Below are 10,338 nucleotides of genomic sequence, written 5' to 3'. Positions count from 1 at the left end.
ATTTTTCATAGGCTGCCTTGAGGATTGAACAGGGCTGATAAGGTGGAGCATCAACATTTTAAGCCACGTGGATTTGAGATGTGTTCTGTATGGCAGACATTCGTAAAAGGTTCCCAGTTCTCTGTCAAGGGTCCTTTGCATTCTGCCAGCACCTTTTTTTTCTGGCAAGGTTCCTGGACTTTTAAACAGAAACATGAGAGGCGGGAATTCAAACAGCAGTAGCACTTTCCCTCTCTGCATTTCCAAGCCCAGAAAAGCTGGACCTCTTGATTCGGGGACAGTCATACTGAGCCTGCTCGCGGGGAGGGTGGGGCATAAATGCAATTAAATAAATAAATAAATAAATAAATAAATACTGTTAAAGGTGTTGAGTATCTGCTAGGAGAAGGAAAAGGTACCACCCCGGCTGAAAGCAGACTTTCAGCACAGATCCTTGTGACTCTTTGGTCATCTTGATAATGTCTGCTTTCGTTTTAAGAGAACCGATTTCTTGACTTCATAACTAAACTGGAACTGTAGGCAACATCTGCTCTGGACGCAACAAACAAATCCAGCTAGATGGGTCATTTAAATAGCAGTTTCACATGAAGAGCAAGACTCACATTTGTAGTTGTGGTTTTTTTCTTTCTCTTATGCACGTTCCTCTTGGGGCTTGGAGGAAGGCTGTGAGAGGCCCAGAGGCCTCGATGACTCTAAACCAGGCCCGACCACAAGTTGGGTGGCCATTTAAACACACACAGCTCCTGTGCCCATATTTTTAACAACAACTTGCTCTGCAAATGTTGGCAGGTGTCTTTGCTTATCCCCCCCTCCCCATGCTGTGAAAAGCATTTCCTGCAGTTTTCTTCGGATCCGGCTGCTGTTGAAGGAAAGCTTTTTTTTGGTCCTGGTCAGCTGGCAACCATAGGGACCTCCCCCAAGCTGAATGTAGCTATAAAAGTGGACAGAGGACTTTAAAAAAGGGCACTGGGATACATGGAGGAGAGGTCTATCTATGGCTGCTAGTGATGATGGCTCAATGAAGGCTCTATGTTTAGAGATGGTGCATCAGTTGCTGAGCAGCAACAGTTGGAAGGTCTCCATGTCTTACTTGTGGACTTTCCGAAAGTATCTGGTTGGTCTTGGGATGCTGGAGTAATGGTGGTGGTGGAAAGTGTCATCATGTCACACGTGACATACAGTGACCCCGTAGGATCTTAAAGGCAAGAGAGGTTAGGAGGTGGTTTGCCTTTGCTGCCTTTGCATCACAGCCCTGATATTCCTGGAAGGTCTCCCATTCAAATACTTACCAGAGCCGACCCTGCTTAGCTTCCACGATCCGACAAGATCGGGCTCTCCAGGGTATCCAGGTGAGGGATGCTAGAGCAGATGGTCCTTTAATCCAACCCGGCAGGGCTGTTCTTATGTAGATCGCAGTCTTGTATGGTTGTCCCCCAGGAATTCAGTACACTTGACTGAGACTTGGACAAGCAGGTTCTATAAGTCCTGGCAGGCTTCAGTGCATTGCTGGTGGGTGGGTGGGTGGAGTGAGTTGCAGATAGATAAGGCTTGCTCTGAAATCTGGACAGCATACAGAGAACGTTTCTCCGTCTCTCAGAATACCAGAACTTGGCGGCGTTCAGTGAAGTTGACCTGTAATAGATTCAGGATAAGTAAAAGGAAATAGTTCATTGCACAGTGAGGGATTAAAATGTGGAATTCTCTGCCGGAAGATGTAGTGATGATGGCCACAGGTATAGGCAGCTTTAAAAGGGGATTAGGCAGATTCATGGAGGACAATTCTAGTGGCTACTAGCCATGGTGAATATAAGGACCCTCTACATTTGGACCCAGTCAGCTTCTGAATACCTGTGCCAGGAGGCAGCATCAGAGGAAGGCCTCTGACCTCTGTGGCCTATTTATTTGGCCCCCTCAGGGCAACTGGTTGGCTGCTGTGTGGGACAGGATGCTGCACTAGATGGACCACTGGCCTGATCCAGCAGGGTTATTTTGATGTTCTGAATATATTTTAGAGAAATATTCAGCAGAGGCAACTTTTCATCATGTAGGAGAACCCAGAGCTCTGTGGCAAGACAGTGGCAGAGACTGGCCCACCAAAATCTGCCATCCACTCGGGACTCATCCACCCTCTCCAGTTTGGTGGTTAAGAGCGCGAACTCTAATCTGGGAGAACTGAGTTTGATTCCCTGCTCCTCCACATGCAGCTGCTGGTGTGACCTTGGGTCAGTCATAAGTTCTTTCAGAGCTGTTCTCTCAAGGGCAGTCCTTGAGAGAGCTCTCTCAGCCCCACCTACCTCACAGGGTGTCTGTTGTGGGGAGGGGAAGGGAAAGGGATTGTAAGCAGCTCTGAGACTCCTTCGGGTAGTGAAGGGTGGGGTATAAGTCCAAACTCTTCTCTTCTCTTTTCTCCCACCTCAGCATTGCTTCTGCCCATGGAAAGATGATGGAAGGAGCTTTACCTGCTCTGAGAAGTGTTGGAGGTAGATTTGCCAGCTCTAGGTTGAGAAATTCCTGGGTATTTGGGGGTGGAGCCTAGGGAGGGCAGGGACCTCAGCAGGGCATAATGCCATAGAGCCCACCCTCTGGAGCAGCCATTTCCTCCAGGGGAACTGATCTGTATAGTCTGGAGATCAGTTGTAATTCCAGGAGATCTCCAGGTCCCACCTGGAGGCTGGCAACCCTAGGGAGGTGATGTGCCCGCTGGGCGGAGGCAACCCCCAGCACACGACCAAGTACACTTATCACAATGCTTTCTTTTTGCATGGGCCTGTGAAAGGTGCTGGAACTCTGTCCTTTTGGGAGATCTGGTTACCATTAAATCTAGAGGTGGTCCTTGTAAGATCAGTGCCAGTTTCAAGGAGTGGGAACATCTGTTTGTCATTGCTGGTGGTGTTTTGTCGTATTGCAGATCTCAGTTGCTGGGATTGGTATTGTAAGACTCCATTGAGCTGCGGGATAACTGCGCCACGGTGATCCTCTGATTTGCCACAGATGGTGGTTTGCCAAAATGTTTTGGGCTTCTTTGTTTTGAATGAAGTTGACAGCTGCTGGGCCAGCTCCTATCGCTTACCATGAATACATAACACATTATTTTGCCCCGTGCCATTAGAAAGCTTCATCTGACTTGCTGCCTGTCACACCTCTAAAGGTAAAGGTTCCCTTGCTCGAAAGCCATTAAATCTAGAGGTGGTCCTTGTAAGATCAGTGCCAGTTTCAAGGAGTGGGAACATCTGTTTGTCATTGCTGGTGGTGTTTTGTCGTATTGCAGATCTCAGTTGCTGGGATTGGTATCGTAAGACTCCATTGAGCTGCGGGATAACTGCGCCACGGCGGTGCAGTCGCACGGATCATCCTCTGATTTGCCACAGATGGGGGTTTGCCAAAATGTTTTGGGCTTCTTTGTTTTGAATGAAGTTGACAGCTGCTGGGCCAGCTCCTATAGCTTACCATGAATACATAACACATTATTTTGCCCCGTGCCATTAGAAAGCTTCATCTGACTTGCTGCCTGTCACACCTCTAGTAAAGGGTTAATTGGTCGCCCCTGTTTCTTTACTGCATTGTTCTTCACTGCATTGACAAATGTGTACATCTCTTGTGGATTCCTGGCTATTCTGTAACATTAGTTCAGAGTCAGTATGTTTAGTGCAGTCGATTTTGACCAACATTTGATGAGGGGAGTGGTAAAGAGGTCTTTTTTGCCCTGATCTGGATGGTCGAGGCTAGCCCGATCTCATCAGATTTCATAGGCGAAGCAGGGTCGGTCCTAGTTGGTATTTGGATGGGAGACCACCAAGGAAGTCCAGGGTTCCCACACAGAGGCAGGCCCCTCTTGCCTTGAAAATCCTGTGAGGGGTTGCCAGACATCGGCTGTGACTTGACAGCACTTTTATCTTTTTTATTTTTTAAAAAAGAATTAGAAATTAACCATTACAACAGCACAAGCATGCAAAAGATGAACCAAGATGTAACAATCTAAGACAGTGTGTATAGTAAAAACCATGCCTACAGAGTCTTTATATAGAGAGGTAATATCTTATGAGCCCAAAATATGAGAATCAAATCTAAAAAAACAGGTAAAATGCTGACAAGCATAAGAGAGTGTTAAAAATGAAGCCAAGTGTGCAGATTTGGGTTGGAAGGAAGAAGATCCTGATCTGCTACATATTGCAGAATGGGTGACCAAAGAAGGACACATTTGGAGTAAACCTTAGTGGAACCGGTTTGCTTTTGTTCTAATGAATTGGAGATCTTGCTCGTGACGAACTAATCCCCGATTTTGTCATGCCAAGCTGCCAAGGTTGGGGGTGTAGGGGATTTCCAAACAGTAGCAATCGTCAACGTAGCTTCAGTGAGGAGAATCGTTAAGTTCTTTGTGACTGTTGTTCCAGACAGACGAGTCCAGTAGATTTAGGAGCAGAAGATCTGGTCTCATTGGAAATACCTGTAATGTGATCTTGTTGAGTTCTGTCAAAATCTCCCGCCAAAAACGCTGTATAATTGGGCAGTCCCACCAACAGTGAAGGTAACTGCATGTGTTGATGGCACTTTTGATGATCAAATAGGTCCTTTTTATTATTGAACTTGTTTGGACTACTGGTTAGAGTGCAAAACTACGATCTGGGAGACCTTGGTTCAGCTCTCCACTCTGCCATGGAAGCTTGCAGACTGGCCTTGAGCTTCACCTACCTCACAGGGATGTTGTTGTGAGGGTAAAATGGACAAGATGAGCAGGGCCGGCTCTCCCGCTAGGCCAACTAGGCACTCGCCTAGAGCGGGAGTCCCTGGATGGGGTGGCGGGCCCTTGGGGGGGAGGCACACAATCCCCCCCAGTGCACAAACTTGAGGCCACGGCGCTTTCTTTCTGCTGATGCCTGAGCCAGCCAGCCCTCCACCTCGGCACGCCCTGGGACCACGTGGCCCTTTACCCCCTCTTGGCAGCACTCCTTAGTTGCCGCTGCTGCTGCCGCCCGAGTGCCCATGTTGGGAGGAGGTAGGTGGGCGAGGGGGTAAAGGGCCGTGTGGTCCCAGGGCGGAGGGCGCGGTGGGAGGAGGTAGGTGGGCGAGGGGGTAAAAGGCCATGCGGTCCCAGGGAGGAGGGCTGGCTGGCTGGCAACAGGGTGCGCTTACCTCCTGCCTGGCGGCGCCTGCAACAGCTTCGGCAGCCTTGGCTCCCCCGGCAGGCGGCGGCAAGCACGGCCCTGGCGCGGGCTCCCCTCTTCATGTGCCCGCTCTGCTGGCGCCTTTCCCCACCGGCCATGGGTCGCTGGAGAGGGTCCGGGCAGGCGGGAAGGACATGGAGGGATGTGAAGGGGATTGGTGCTGGCTTTTGGCAGGGGGGAGGCAAACTTCAGTGTCCCCATCCAGGGCCTGCCGCCCCATCCAGGGCCTCCCGCTGGGTTCCCAGTGGGGCGGTCTCCAGGGCCTGGGAGGTTGGCACCTGTAGCCTTGCCTAGGGTGCAGCCTCACCTCGGGCCAGCCCTGAAGATGCGAACAATGTTGTAAGCCGCTTTGGGGCCGTGTTGGAAAGAAACATGAGGTCTCCATGTCTAAATTAAAAACTAAGCAAACATGGGGCGGATAGGGCTGGATACTTGCAGAAATTGGTGCTGAGCAAAGAACTCAGCAAGTTTCTAGTTGTGAAAACTTCAAAGGTGCACAGAGCAGCGCAGTTGATTTCTGAAAAGGCAAGGGGGAAGGCAGGGGATGCTGAACAGAGTTTCAGTGGGAAGGAAATGGGCTTCGTTGTTTTGCATAGTTCCCGTACAGGACGGGTGTCTGAAGCACTTAGGGGGGAGAGGAGATGAAAGTCTGGGGCCTGACACATTACAAGATGAACAAGTTACTGGCACGCACACAGGGCTTCTTCAGGAATTCAGATGCGAACATTGCTGCTCTCCTAGCCAAAAAATAGATACAAATTCTGGACGTCCAAAGGTTCTGGGAAGTGACTCATCAACCTTTGGACGTGCATTGAGATGGTCAGCAAGCTTATGAATAGGGGAGATGTGGTAGACACTGAATACTTGGAGACCCTCAAAAGTGATTGACATCATCTCTCACCAAAGGCTGCTGAGTTTAGTTTAGCAGTCCAGAGTTGGGAAGATGTGTTCTATTATGAATCGGTAAAACAGTGAAAGACGATAATAGAATAAAGGGACAACTTTGTGACAGGGGAACTTAAAAAGAGAGATCTCCCCAAGGGGCTGTATTGGAACTCAGATGAATGGTGAGAGGGCCAGATCTGCAGATGGTACCGTGGATGGGGGTGGGGGGGGGAGAGTGAAACCTGTGGACAGTGAAGAGCTCCAAAAGGGCCTCTCTAAACTGAATGGATGGGCAACAGTATGGCAAATGAGGTTCAGTGGACATAAGCAGTGGTCCCTCTAAGCTGAGCTAGTGTGAGCTGGCTCACAGTTTTTTTAGCCTCCGGCTCATACATTTTTGTCTTAGCTCAGGAAGGAGGGCTCCAGAGCAAACTAATTTATGCAGCAGCTAAATCTCTCGCTCACAACTTTAATGCTAGTAGCTCACAAAGTAGAATCTTTGCTCACAAGATTCCACAGCTTAGAGGGAGCATTGGACAATGAAGCAGAAAATCCAAACATACACTGAACTGGCAGAGAAGTATGGTTGCCAGCTCCAGGCTGGAAAATACCTGGAGATTTTGGGGGTGGAGCCTTCAGTGGGGAAGGGACTTCAATGGGGTATAATGCCATACAGTCTACTTTTCAAAGTGGCCATTGTCTCCAGGTGAACAGATCTCTGTCGCCTGGTTATTTGGGTATCTATACCCTGCTTTTCTCCCCAATGGGGATCCAAAGCAACTTATGACATCTTCTCCCCTCTTTCACTTTATCATCACAAAAACCCTGTGAGGTAGATGAGGCTACAAGGAAATGACTGGCCCTAGCTTACCCAGTGAGCTTCCATGGCGAAGTGAAGATTTGAAGCTGGTGTTCGACACCTAACCTTGCAAGTATTACAACCGTTCTGGCCCCTTATTTGAGAAGGGATTGTCAACACAACAGCTAGGACCATATTGATCTTCTAGAAGATTTGTATTTGGAATGCCGCGTGTGCCTCTGGTCTCCCCATCTCAGAAAAGGATACTGTAAAGGTAAAGGTAAAGGTTCCCTTGCTCGAAAGCCAGTCGAATCCGACTCTAGGGTTGCGGTGCTCATCTCCGTTTCAAAGCTGAAGAGCCAGCGCTGTCCGAAGACGTTTCTGTGGTCATGTGGCCAGCATGACTAAACACCAAGATGCACGGAACGCTGTTACCTTCCCACCGAAGTGGTCCCTATATATCTACTTGCAATTTCTTGCTGTCGAACTGCTAGGTTGGCAGGAGCTGGAACTAGAGATGGGAGCTCACTCCGTCATGCGGCACCCGGGTCTCGAACTGCTGAACTACTGACCTTCCACAGCCTGCAGTTCAGCGTCTCAACCACTTGAGCCACCGCAGCTCCTTTGAGCCTACAGGATACTGTAGAGCCGAACAAAACGCAGAAAAGCATCCAAAATGATCGAGGCTTTAGAGCATCTTCCCAAGAAAGCAAAAAAAAAGAAAAGAAATTCCAAAGAATCTTTTAAAACATTTTTATTTAAGAAAAGATGAGTATGAGAGGGGTGGAGTATGAGAGGGGTGGAGAAAGTGGACAGAGAGAACTTTTTCTCCTTCCCCCGTAATACTGGAACTCCAGGTCGCCTTATCAAATTGATTGGCGGTCGATACAGGAGAGATTAAGGAAGGCACTTCTTCACACTTCACAATCTGTGCGATTCACTGCCAGACAATGGGCTATCTGGGCTATCGGCTACCACCCGATGTGGCTTTGCAAAAGGATTAGACCAATTCACAGAGGAGCTGTCTATCAGCAGCTGAGAGCCCTGGTGGTGAAATGGTCCCCAGACAGGAAACGTCTGAATTGGTGCTTGGTGGGGAGGCCACAGCAGGGGAGAGCTAGTGCCCTTCTTTTGCCCTGCTTGAGGGCTTCCTGAAGGCATCTGGCTGGGCACTTGGGTAAAGAAGATGCTGAAACCTTATAGCCTGAAAGCTGTTGCCCAGACTGGCAACAGCAAAAATAAATTTTGCAGTACATGGGAACTGCACAATGCTTCCAAATTGCCAACCTCTGCTTCCACCGATGCGGTGTGTATATCTGGGTGATCAGGACCACGGCGTGGGAGGAAAGGCGGCATGGTATAGCCGGATCTCATCAGATCTGAGAAGTTAAGCAGGGCCGGTCCTGGGATGGGAGACTGCCAAGGAAGACTCTGCAGAGGAAGGCCATGGCAAACCGCCTCTGCTTCTGACTTTCCTTGAGAAACCCTTGCTGGGGTCGCCATCAGTTGGTTGTGACTTGATGGCACTTGTGTACGTAAGGGCACAGTGTGGACTGGTGTCATAGAAGACCTCAGCATGTAAACTGGGAAGACCCTGCTTCAAACAGGTCCTCAGCTGCAAACTGTGGTAGGCACGAGTGAGGCTCTCGGCCTCAATTTCTCTCTCTTTCCAGTGGAGGGTAGTGGTTAAGAGTGTTGGACTACTGTCCGGGAGACCCGGGTTCAAATCCCCACTCATGCCATGGAACCTTGGCAGGTGACCTTGGGTCAGTCATACTCTCTCAGCCTAACCTACCTCACAGGGTTGTTGTGAGGATAAAATGGAGGAGAGGAGAGCTGCGTAAGCCGCTTTGGATCTCCACTGGGGAGAAAAGCTGGGTACAAATGAAGTAAATAAATATTATCTGTAGGAATGTGATCCCAACGAATTAAAGCTCACCTCCAGGTTACAGAGATCAGTCCCCCTGGAGGAAATGGATGCTTTGGAGGGTGGACTCCATGGCACTGTACCCCTCTGAGGTCCCTGTCCTCCCCAGGTTCCAACCCCAAACCTCTAGGAGTTTCCTAACATGGATCTGCCAACTCTACCCTGAGATCCTCCACTGGTGGCCAGGGAGGACCTGGCAACCCTAACAGTAGCCTACCGTAAAGGGCTGTTGTGAGGTTTCCTCAGATAACGCGTGTGAAATCATTGTATAAATACTTTTTACATTATTATATGGAGCCGCTTTCATACTACGGTTAAGCAGTCAAGTCCCATTAAGGAATGGCGGCTCTATAAAGACCTTTTCAAAGAACAAGGTGGTCAGGTGTAACACCATGGTTTGATGTCAAGGAGACTTGTGCTGAGAGCATTACCCACCCACCCTGACCTTCCTTCTTAAAACTGTTGCCTTCTGATCGAGCACAAACCGGTTTGCTGTCACATCTGAACTGACTGAATATAATTGACGCTACTTCAGGACAGCAAGCGATGTTTTAATGTCTGTTTGAATCCATTCGCCACCTCGGGCAAAGGCTCACCCACCCAAGGCTCACTCCTGGACAGTGGTGGCTCCGGTGCCCTGGGATTGTTTGCCAGAGTAAGTAAGGAGGGGCCCCTCTTTGGCCTCAATCCTGCAGGCACTGTAAGGACTTCCTTTTTTAAAGACCAGTCGTTGATTCTAGGCTGGATTGAGTATTATGGGAGGGTGTGGAAGCAGTTTATACCTGTGTAACGTTTTCTAGTTTGATTTTAACATTTGGCACTAGTTGTGACTGGTTTTGTAAGCTGCTGTTGACAGTGAGTAAGGCAGGATATAAGGATCGATGGTGGTGGTGGAAAGTGTAATCAAATAACACTAGTGACCCCGTGGGGTTTTCAAGGCAAGAGACGTTCAGAGGCGGTTTTCCATTGCCTGCCTATGCATAGTAACCCTGGTCTCCCATCCAAATGCTAACTAGGGCTGACCCTGCTTAGCTTCTGAGATCTGAGGACACTGGGCTAGTCTGGGTTATCCAGGTCAGGTCATATTAAGATATAAATAAAGTTCCTGTCTTCATTTGAAGGGCAAGTTTTCCAGTTCACATGGAACAACAGAATGTCAGTTTGTGCCCAAAATGGAAGTTGCGTGCCGACTCCTCCGATGTGGGGAGAGGAGGGCAGAGAAGGGAACCTCTGGAAGGTGCAGAAAGCTCATTCCAACATTTAAATGCTATTTTCATTTTATCTCCCCCTCCCAAACGTCTTACTCCATATGTGTGCACATGCTGATATATGTAATTTCACAGTTCAGATCACACTAGCAAAGCTGTTAAGATTCAGTTTCGGGATCAGACAGAGTCACATTGTGTCTTTGCTCCCGGACTAGTTTCTCGCAACGAAACTGCTTGGAGCTGGCGACTTGGTTCTCTCACTAGCATTTAGCAAAGCTGTTAAGATTCAGTTTCGGGATCAGACAGAGTCACATTGTGTCTTTGCTCCCGGACTAGTTTCTCGCAACGAAACTGCTT

This window comes from Gekko japonicus, unplaced genomic scaffold, assembly GCF_001447785.1.
Source record: "Gekko japonicus isolate JY-2015 unplaced genomic scaffold, Gekko_japonicus_V1.1 scaffold756, whole genome shotgun sequence".
Taxonomy (NCBI): domain Eukaryota; kingdom Metazoa; phylum Chordata; class Lepidosauria; order Squamata; family Gekkonidae; genus Gekko; species Gekko japonicus.
The sequence above is the reverse complement of the archived record's forward strand: the minus strand, read 5'-3'. Positions refer to the sequence as shown.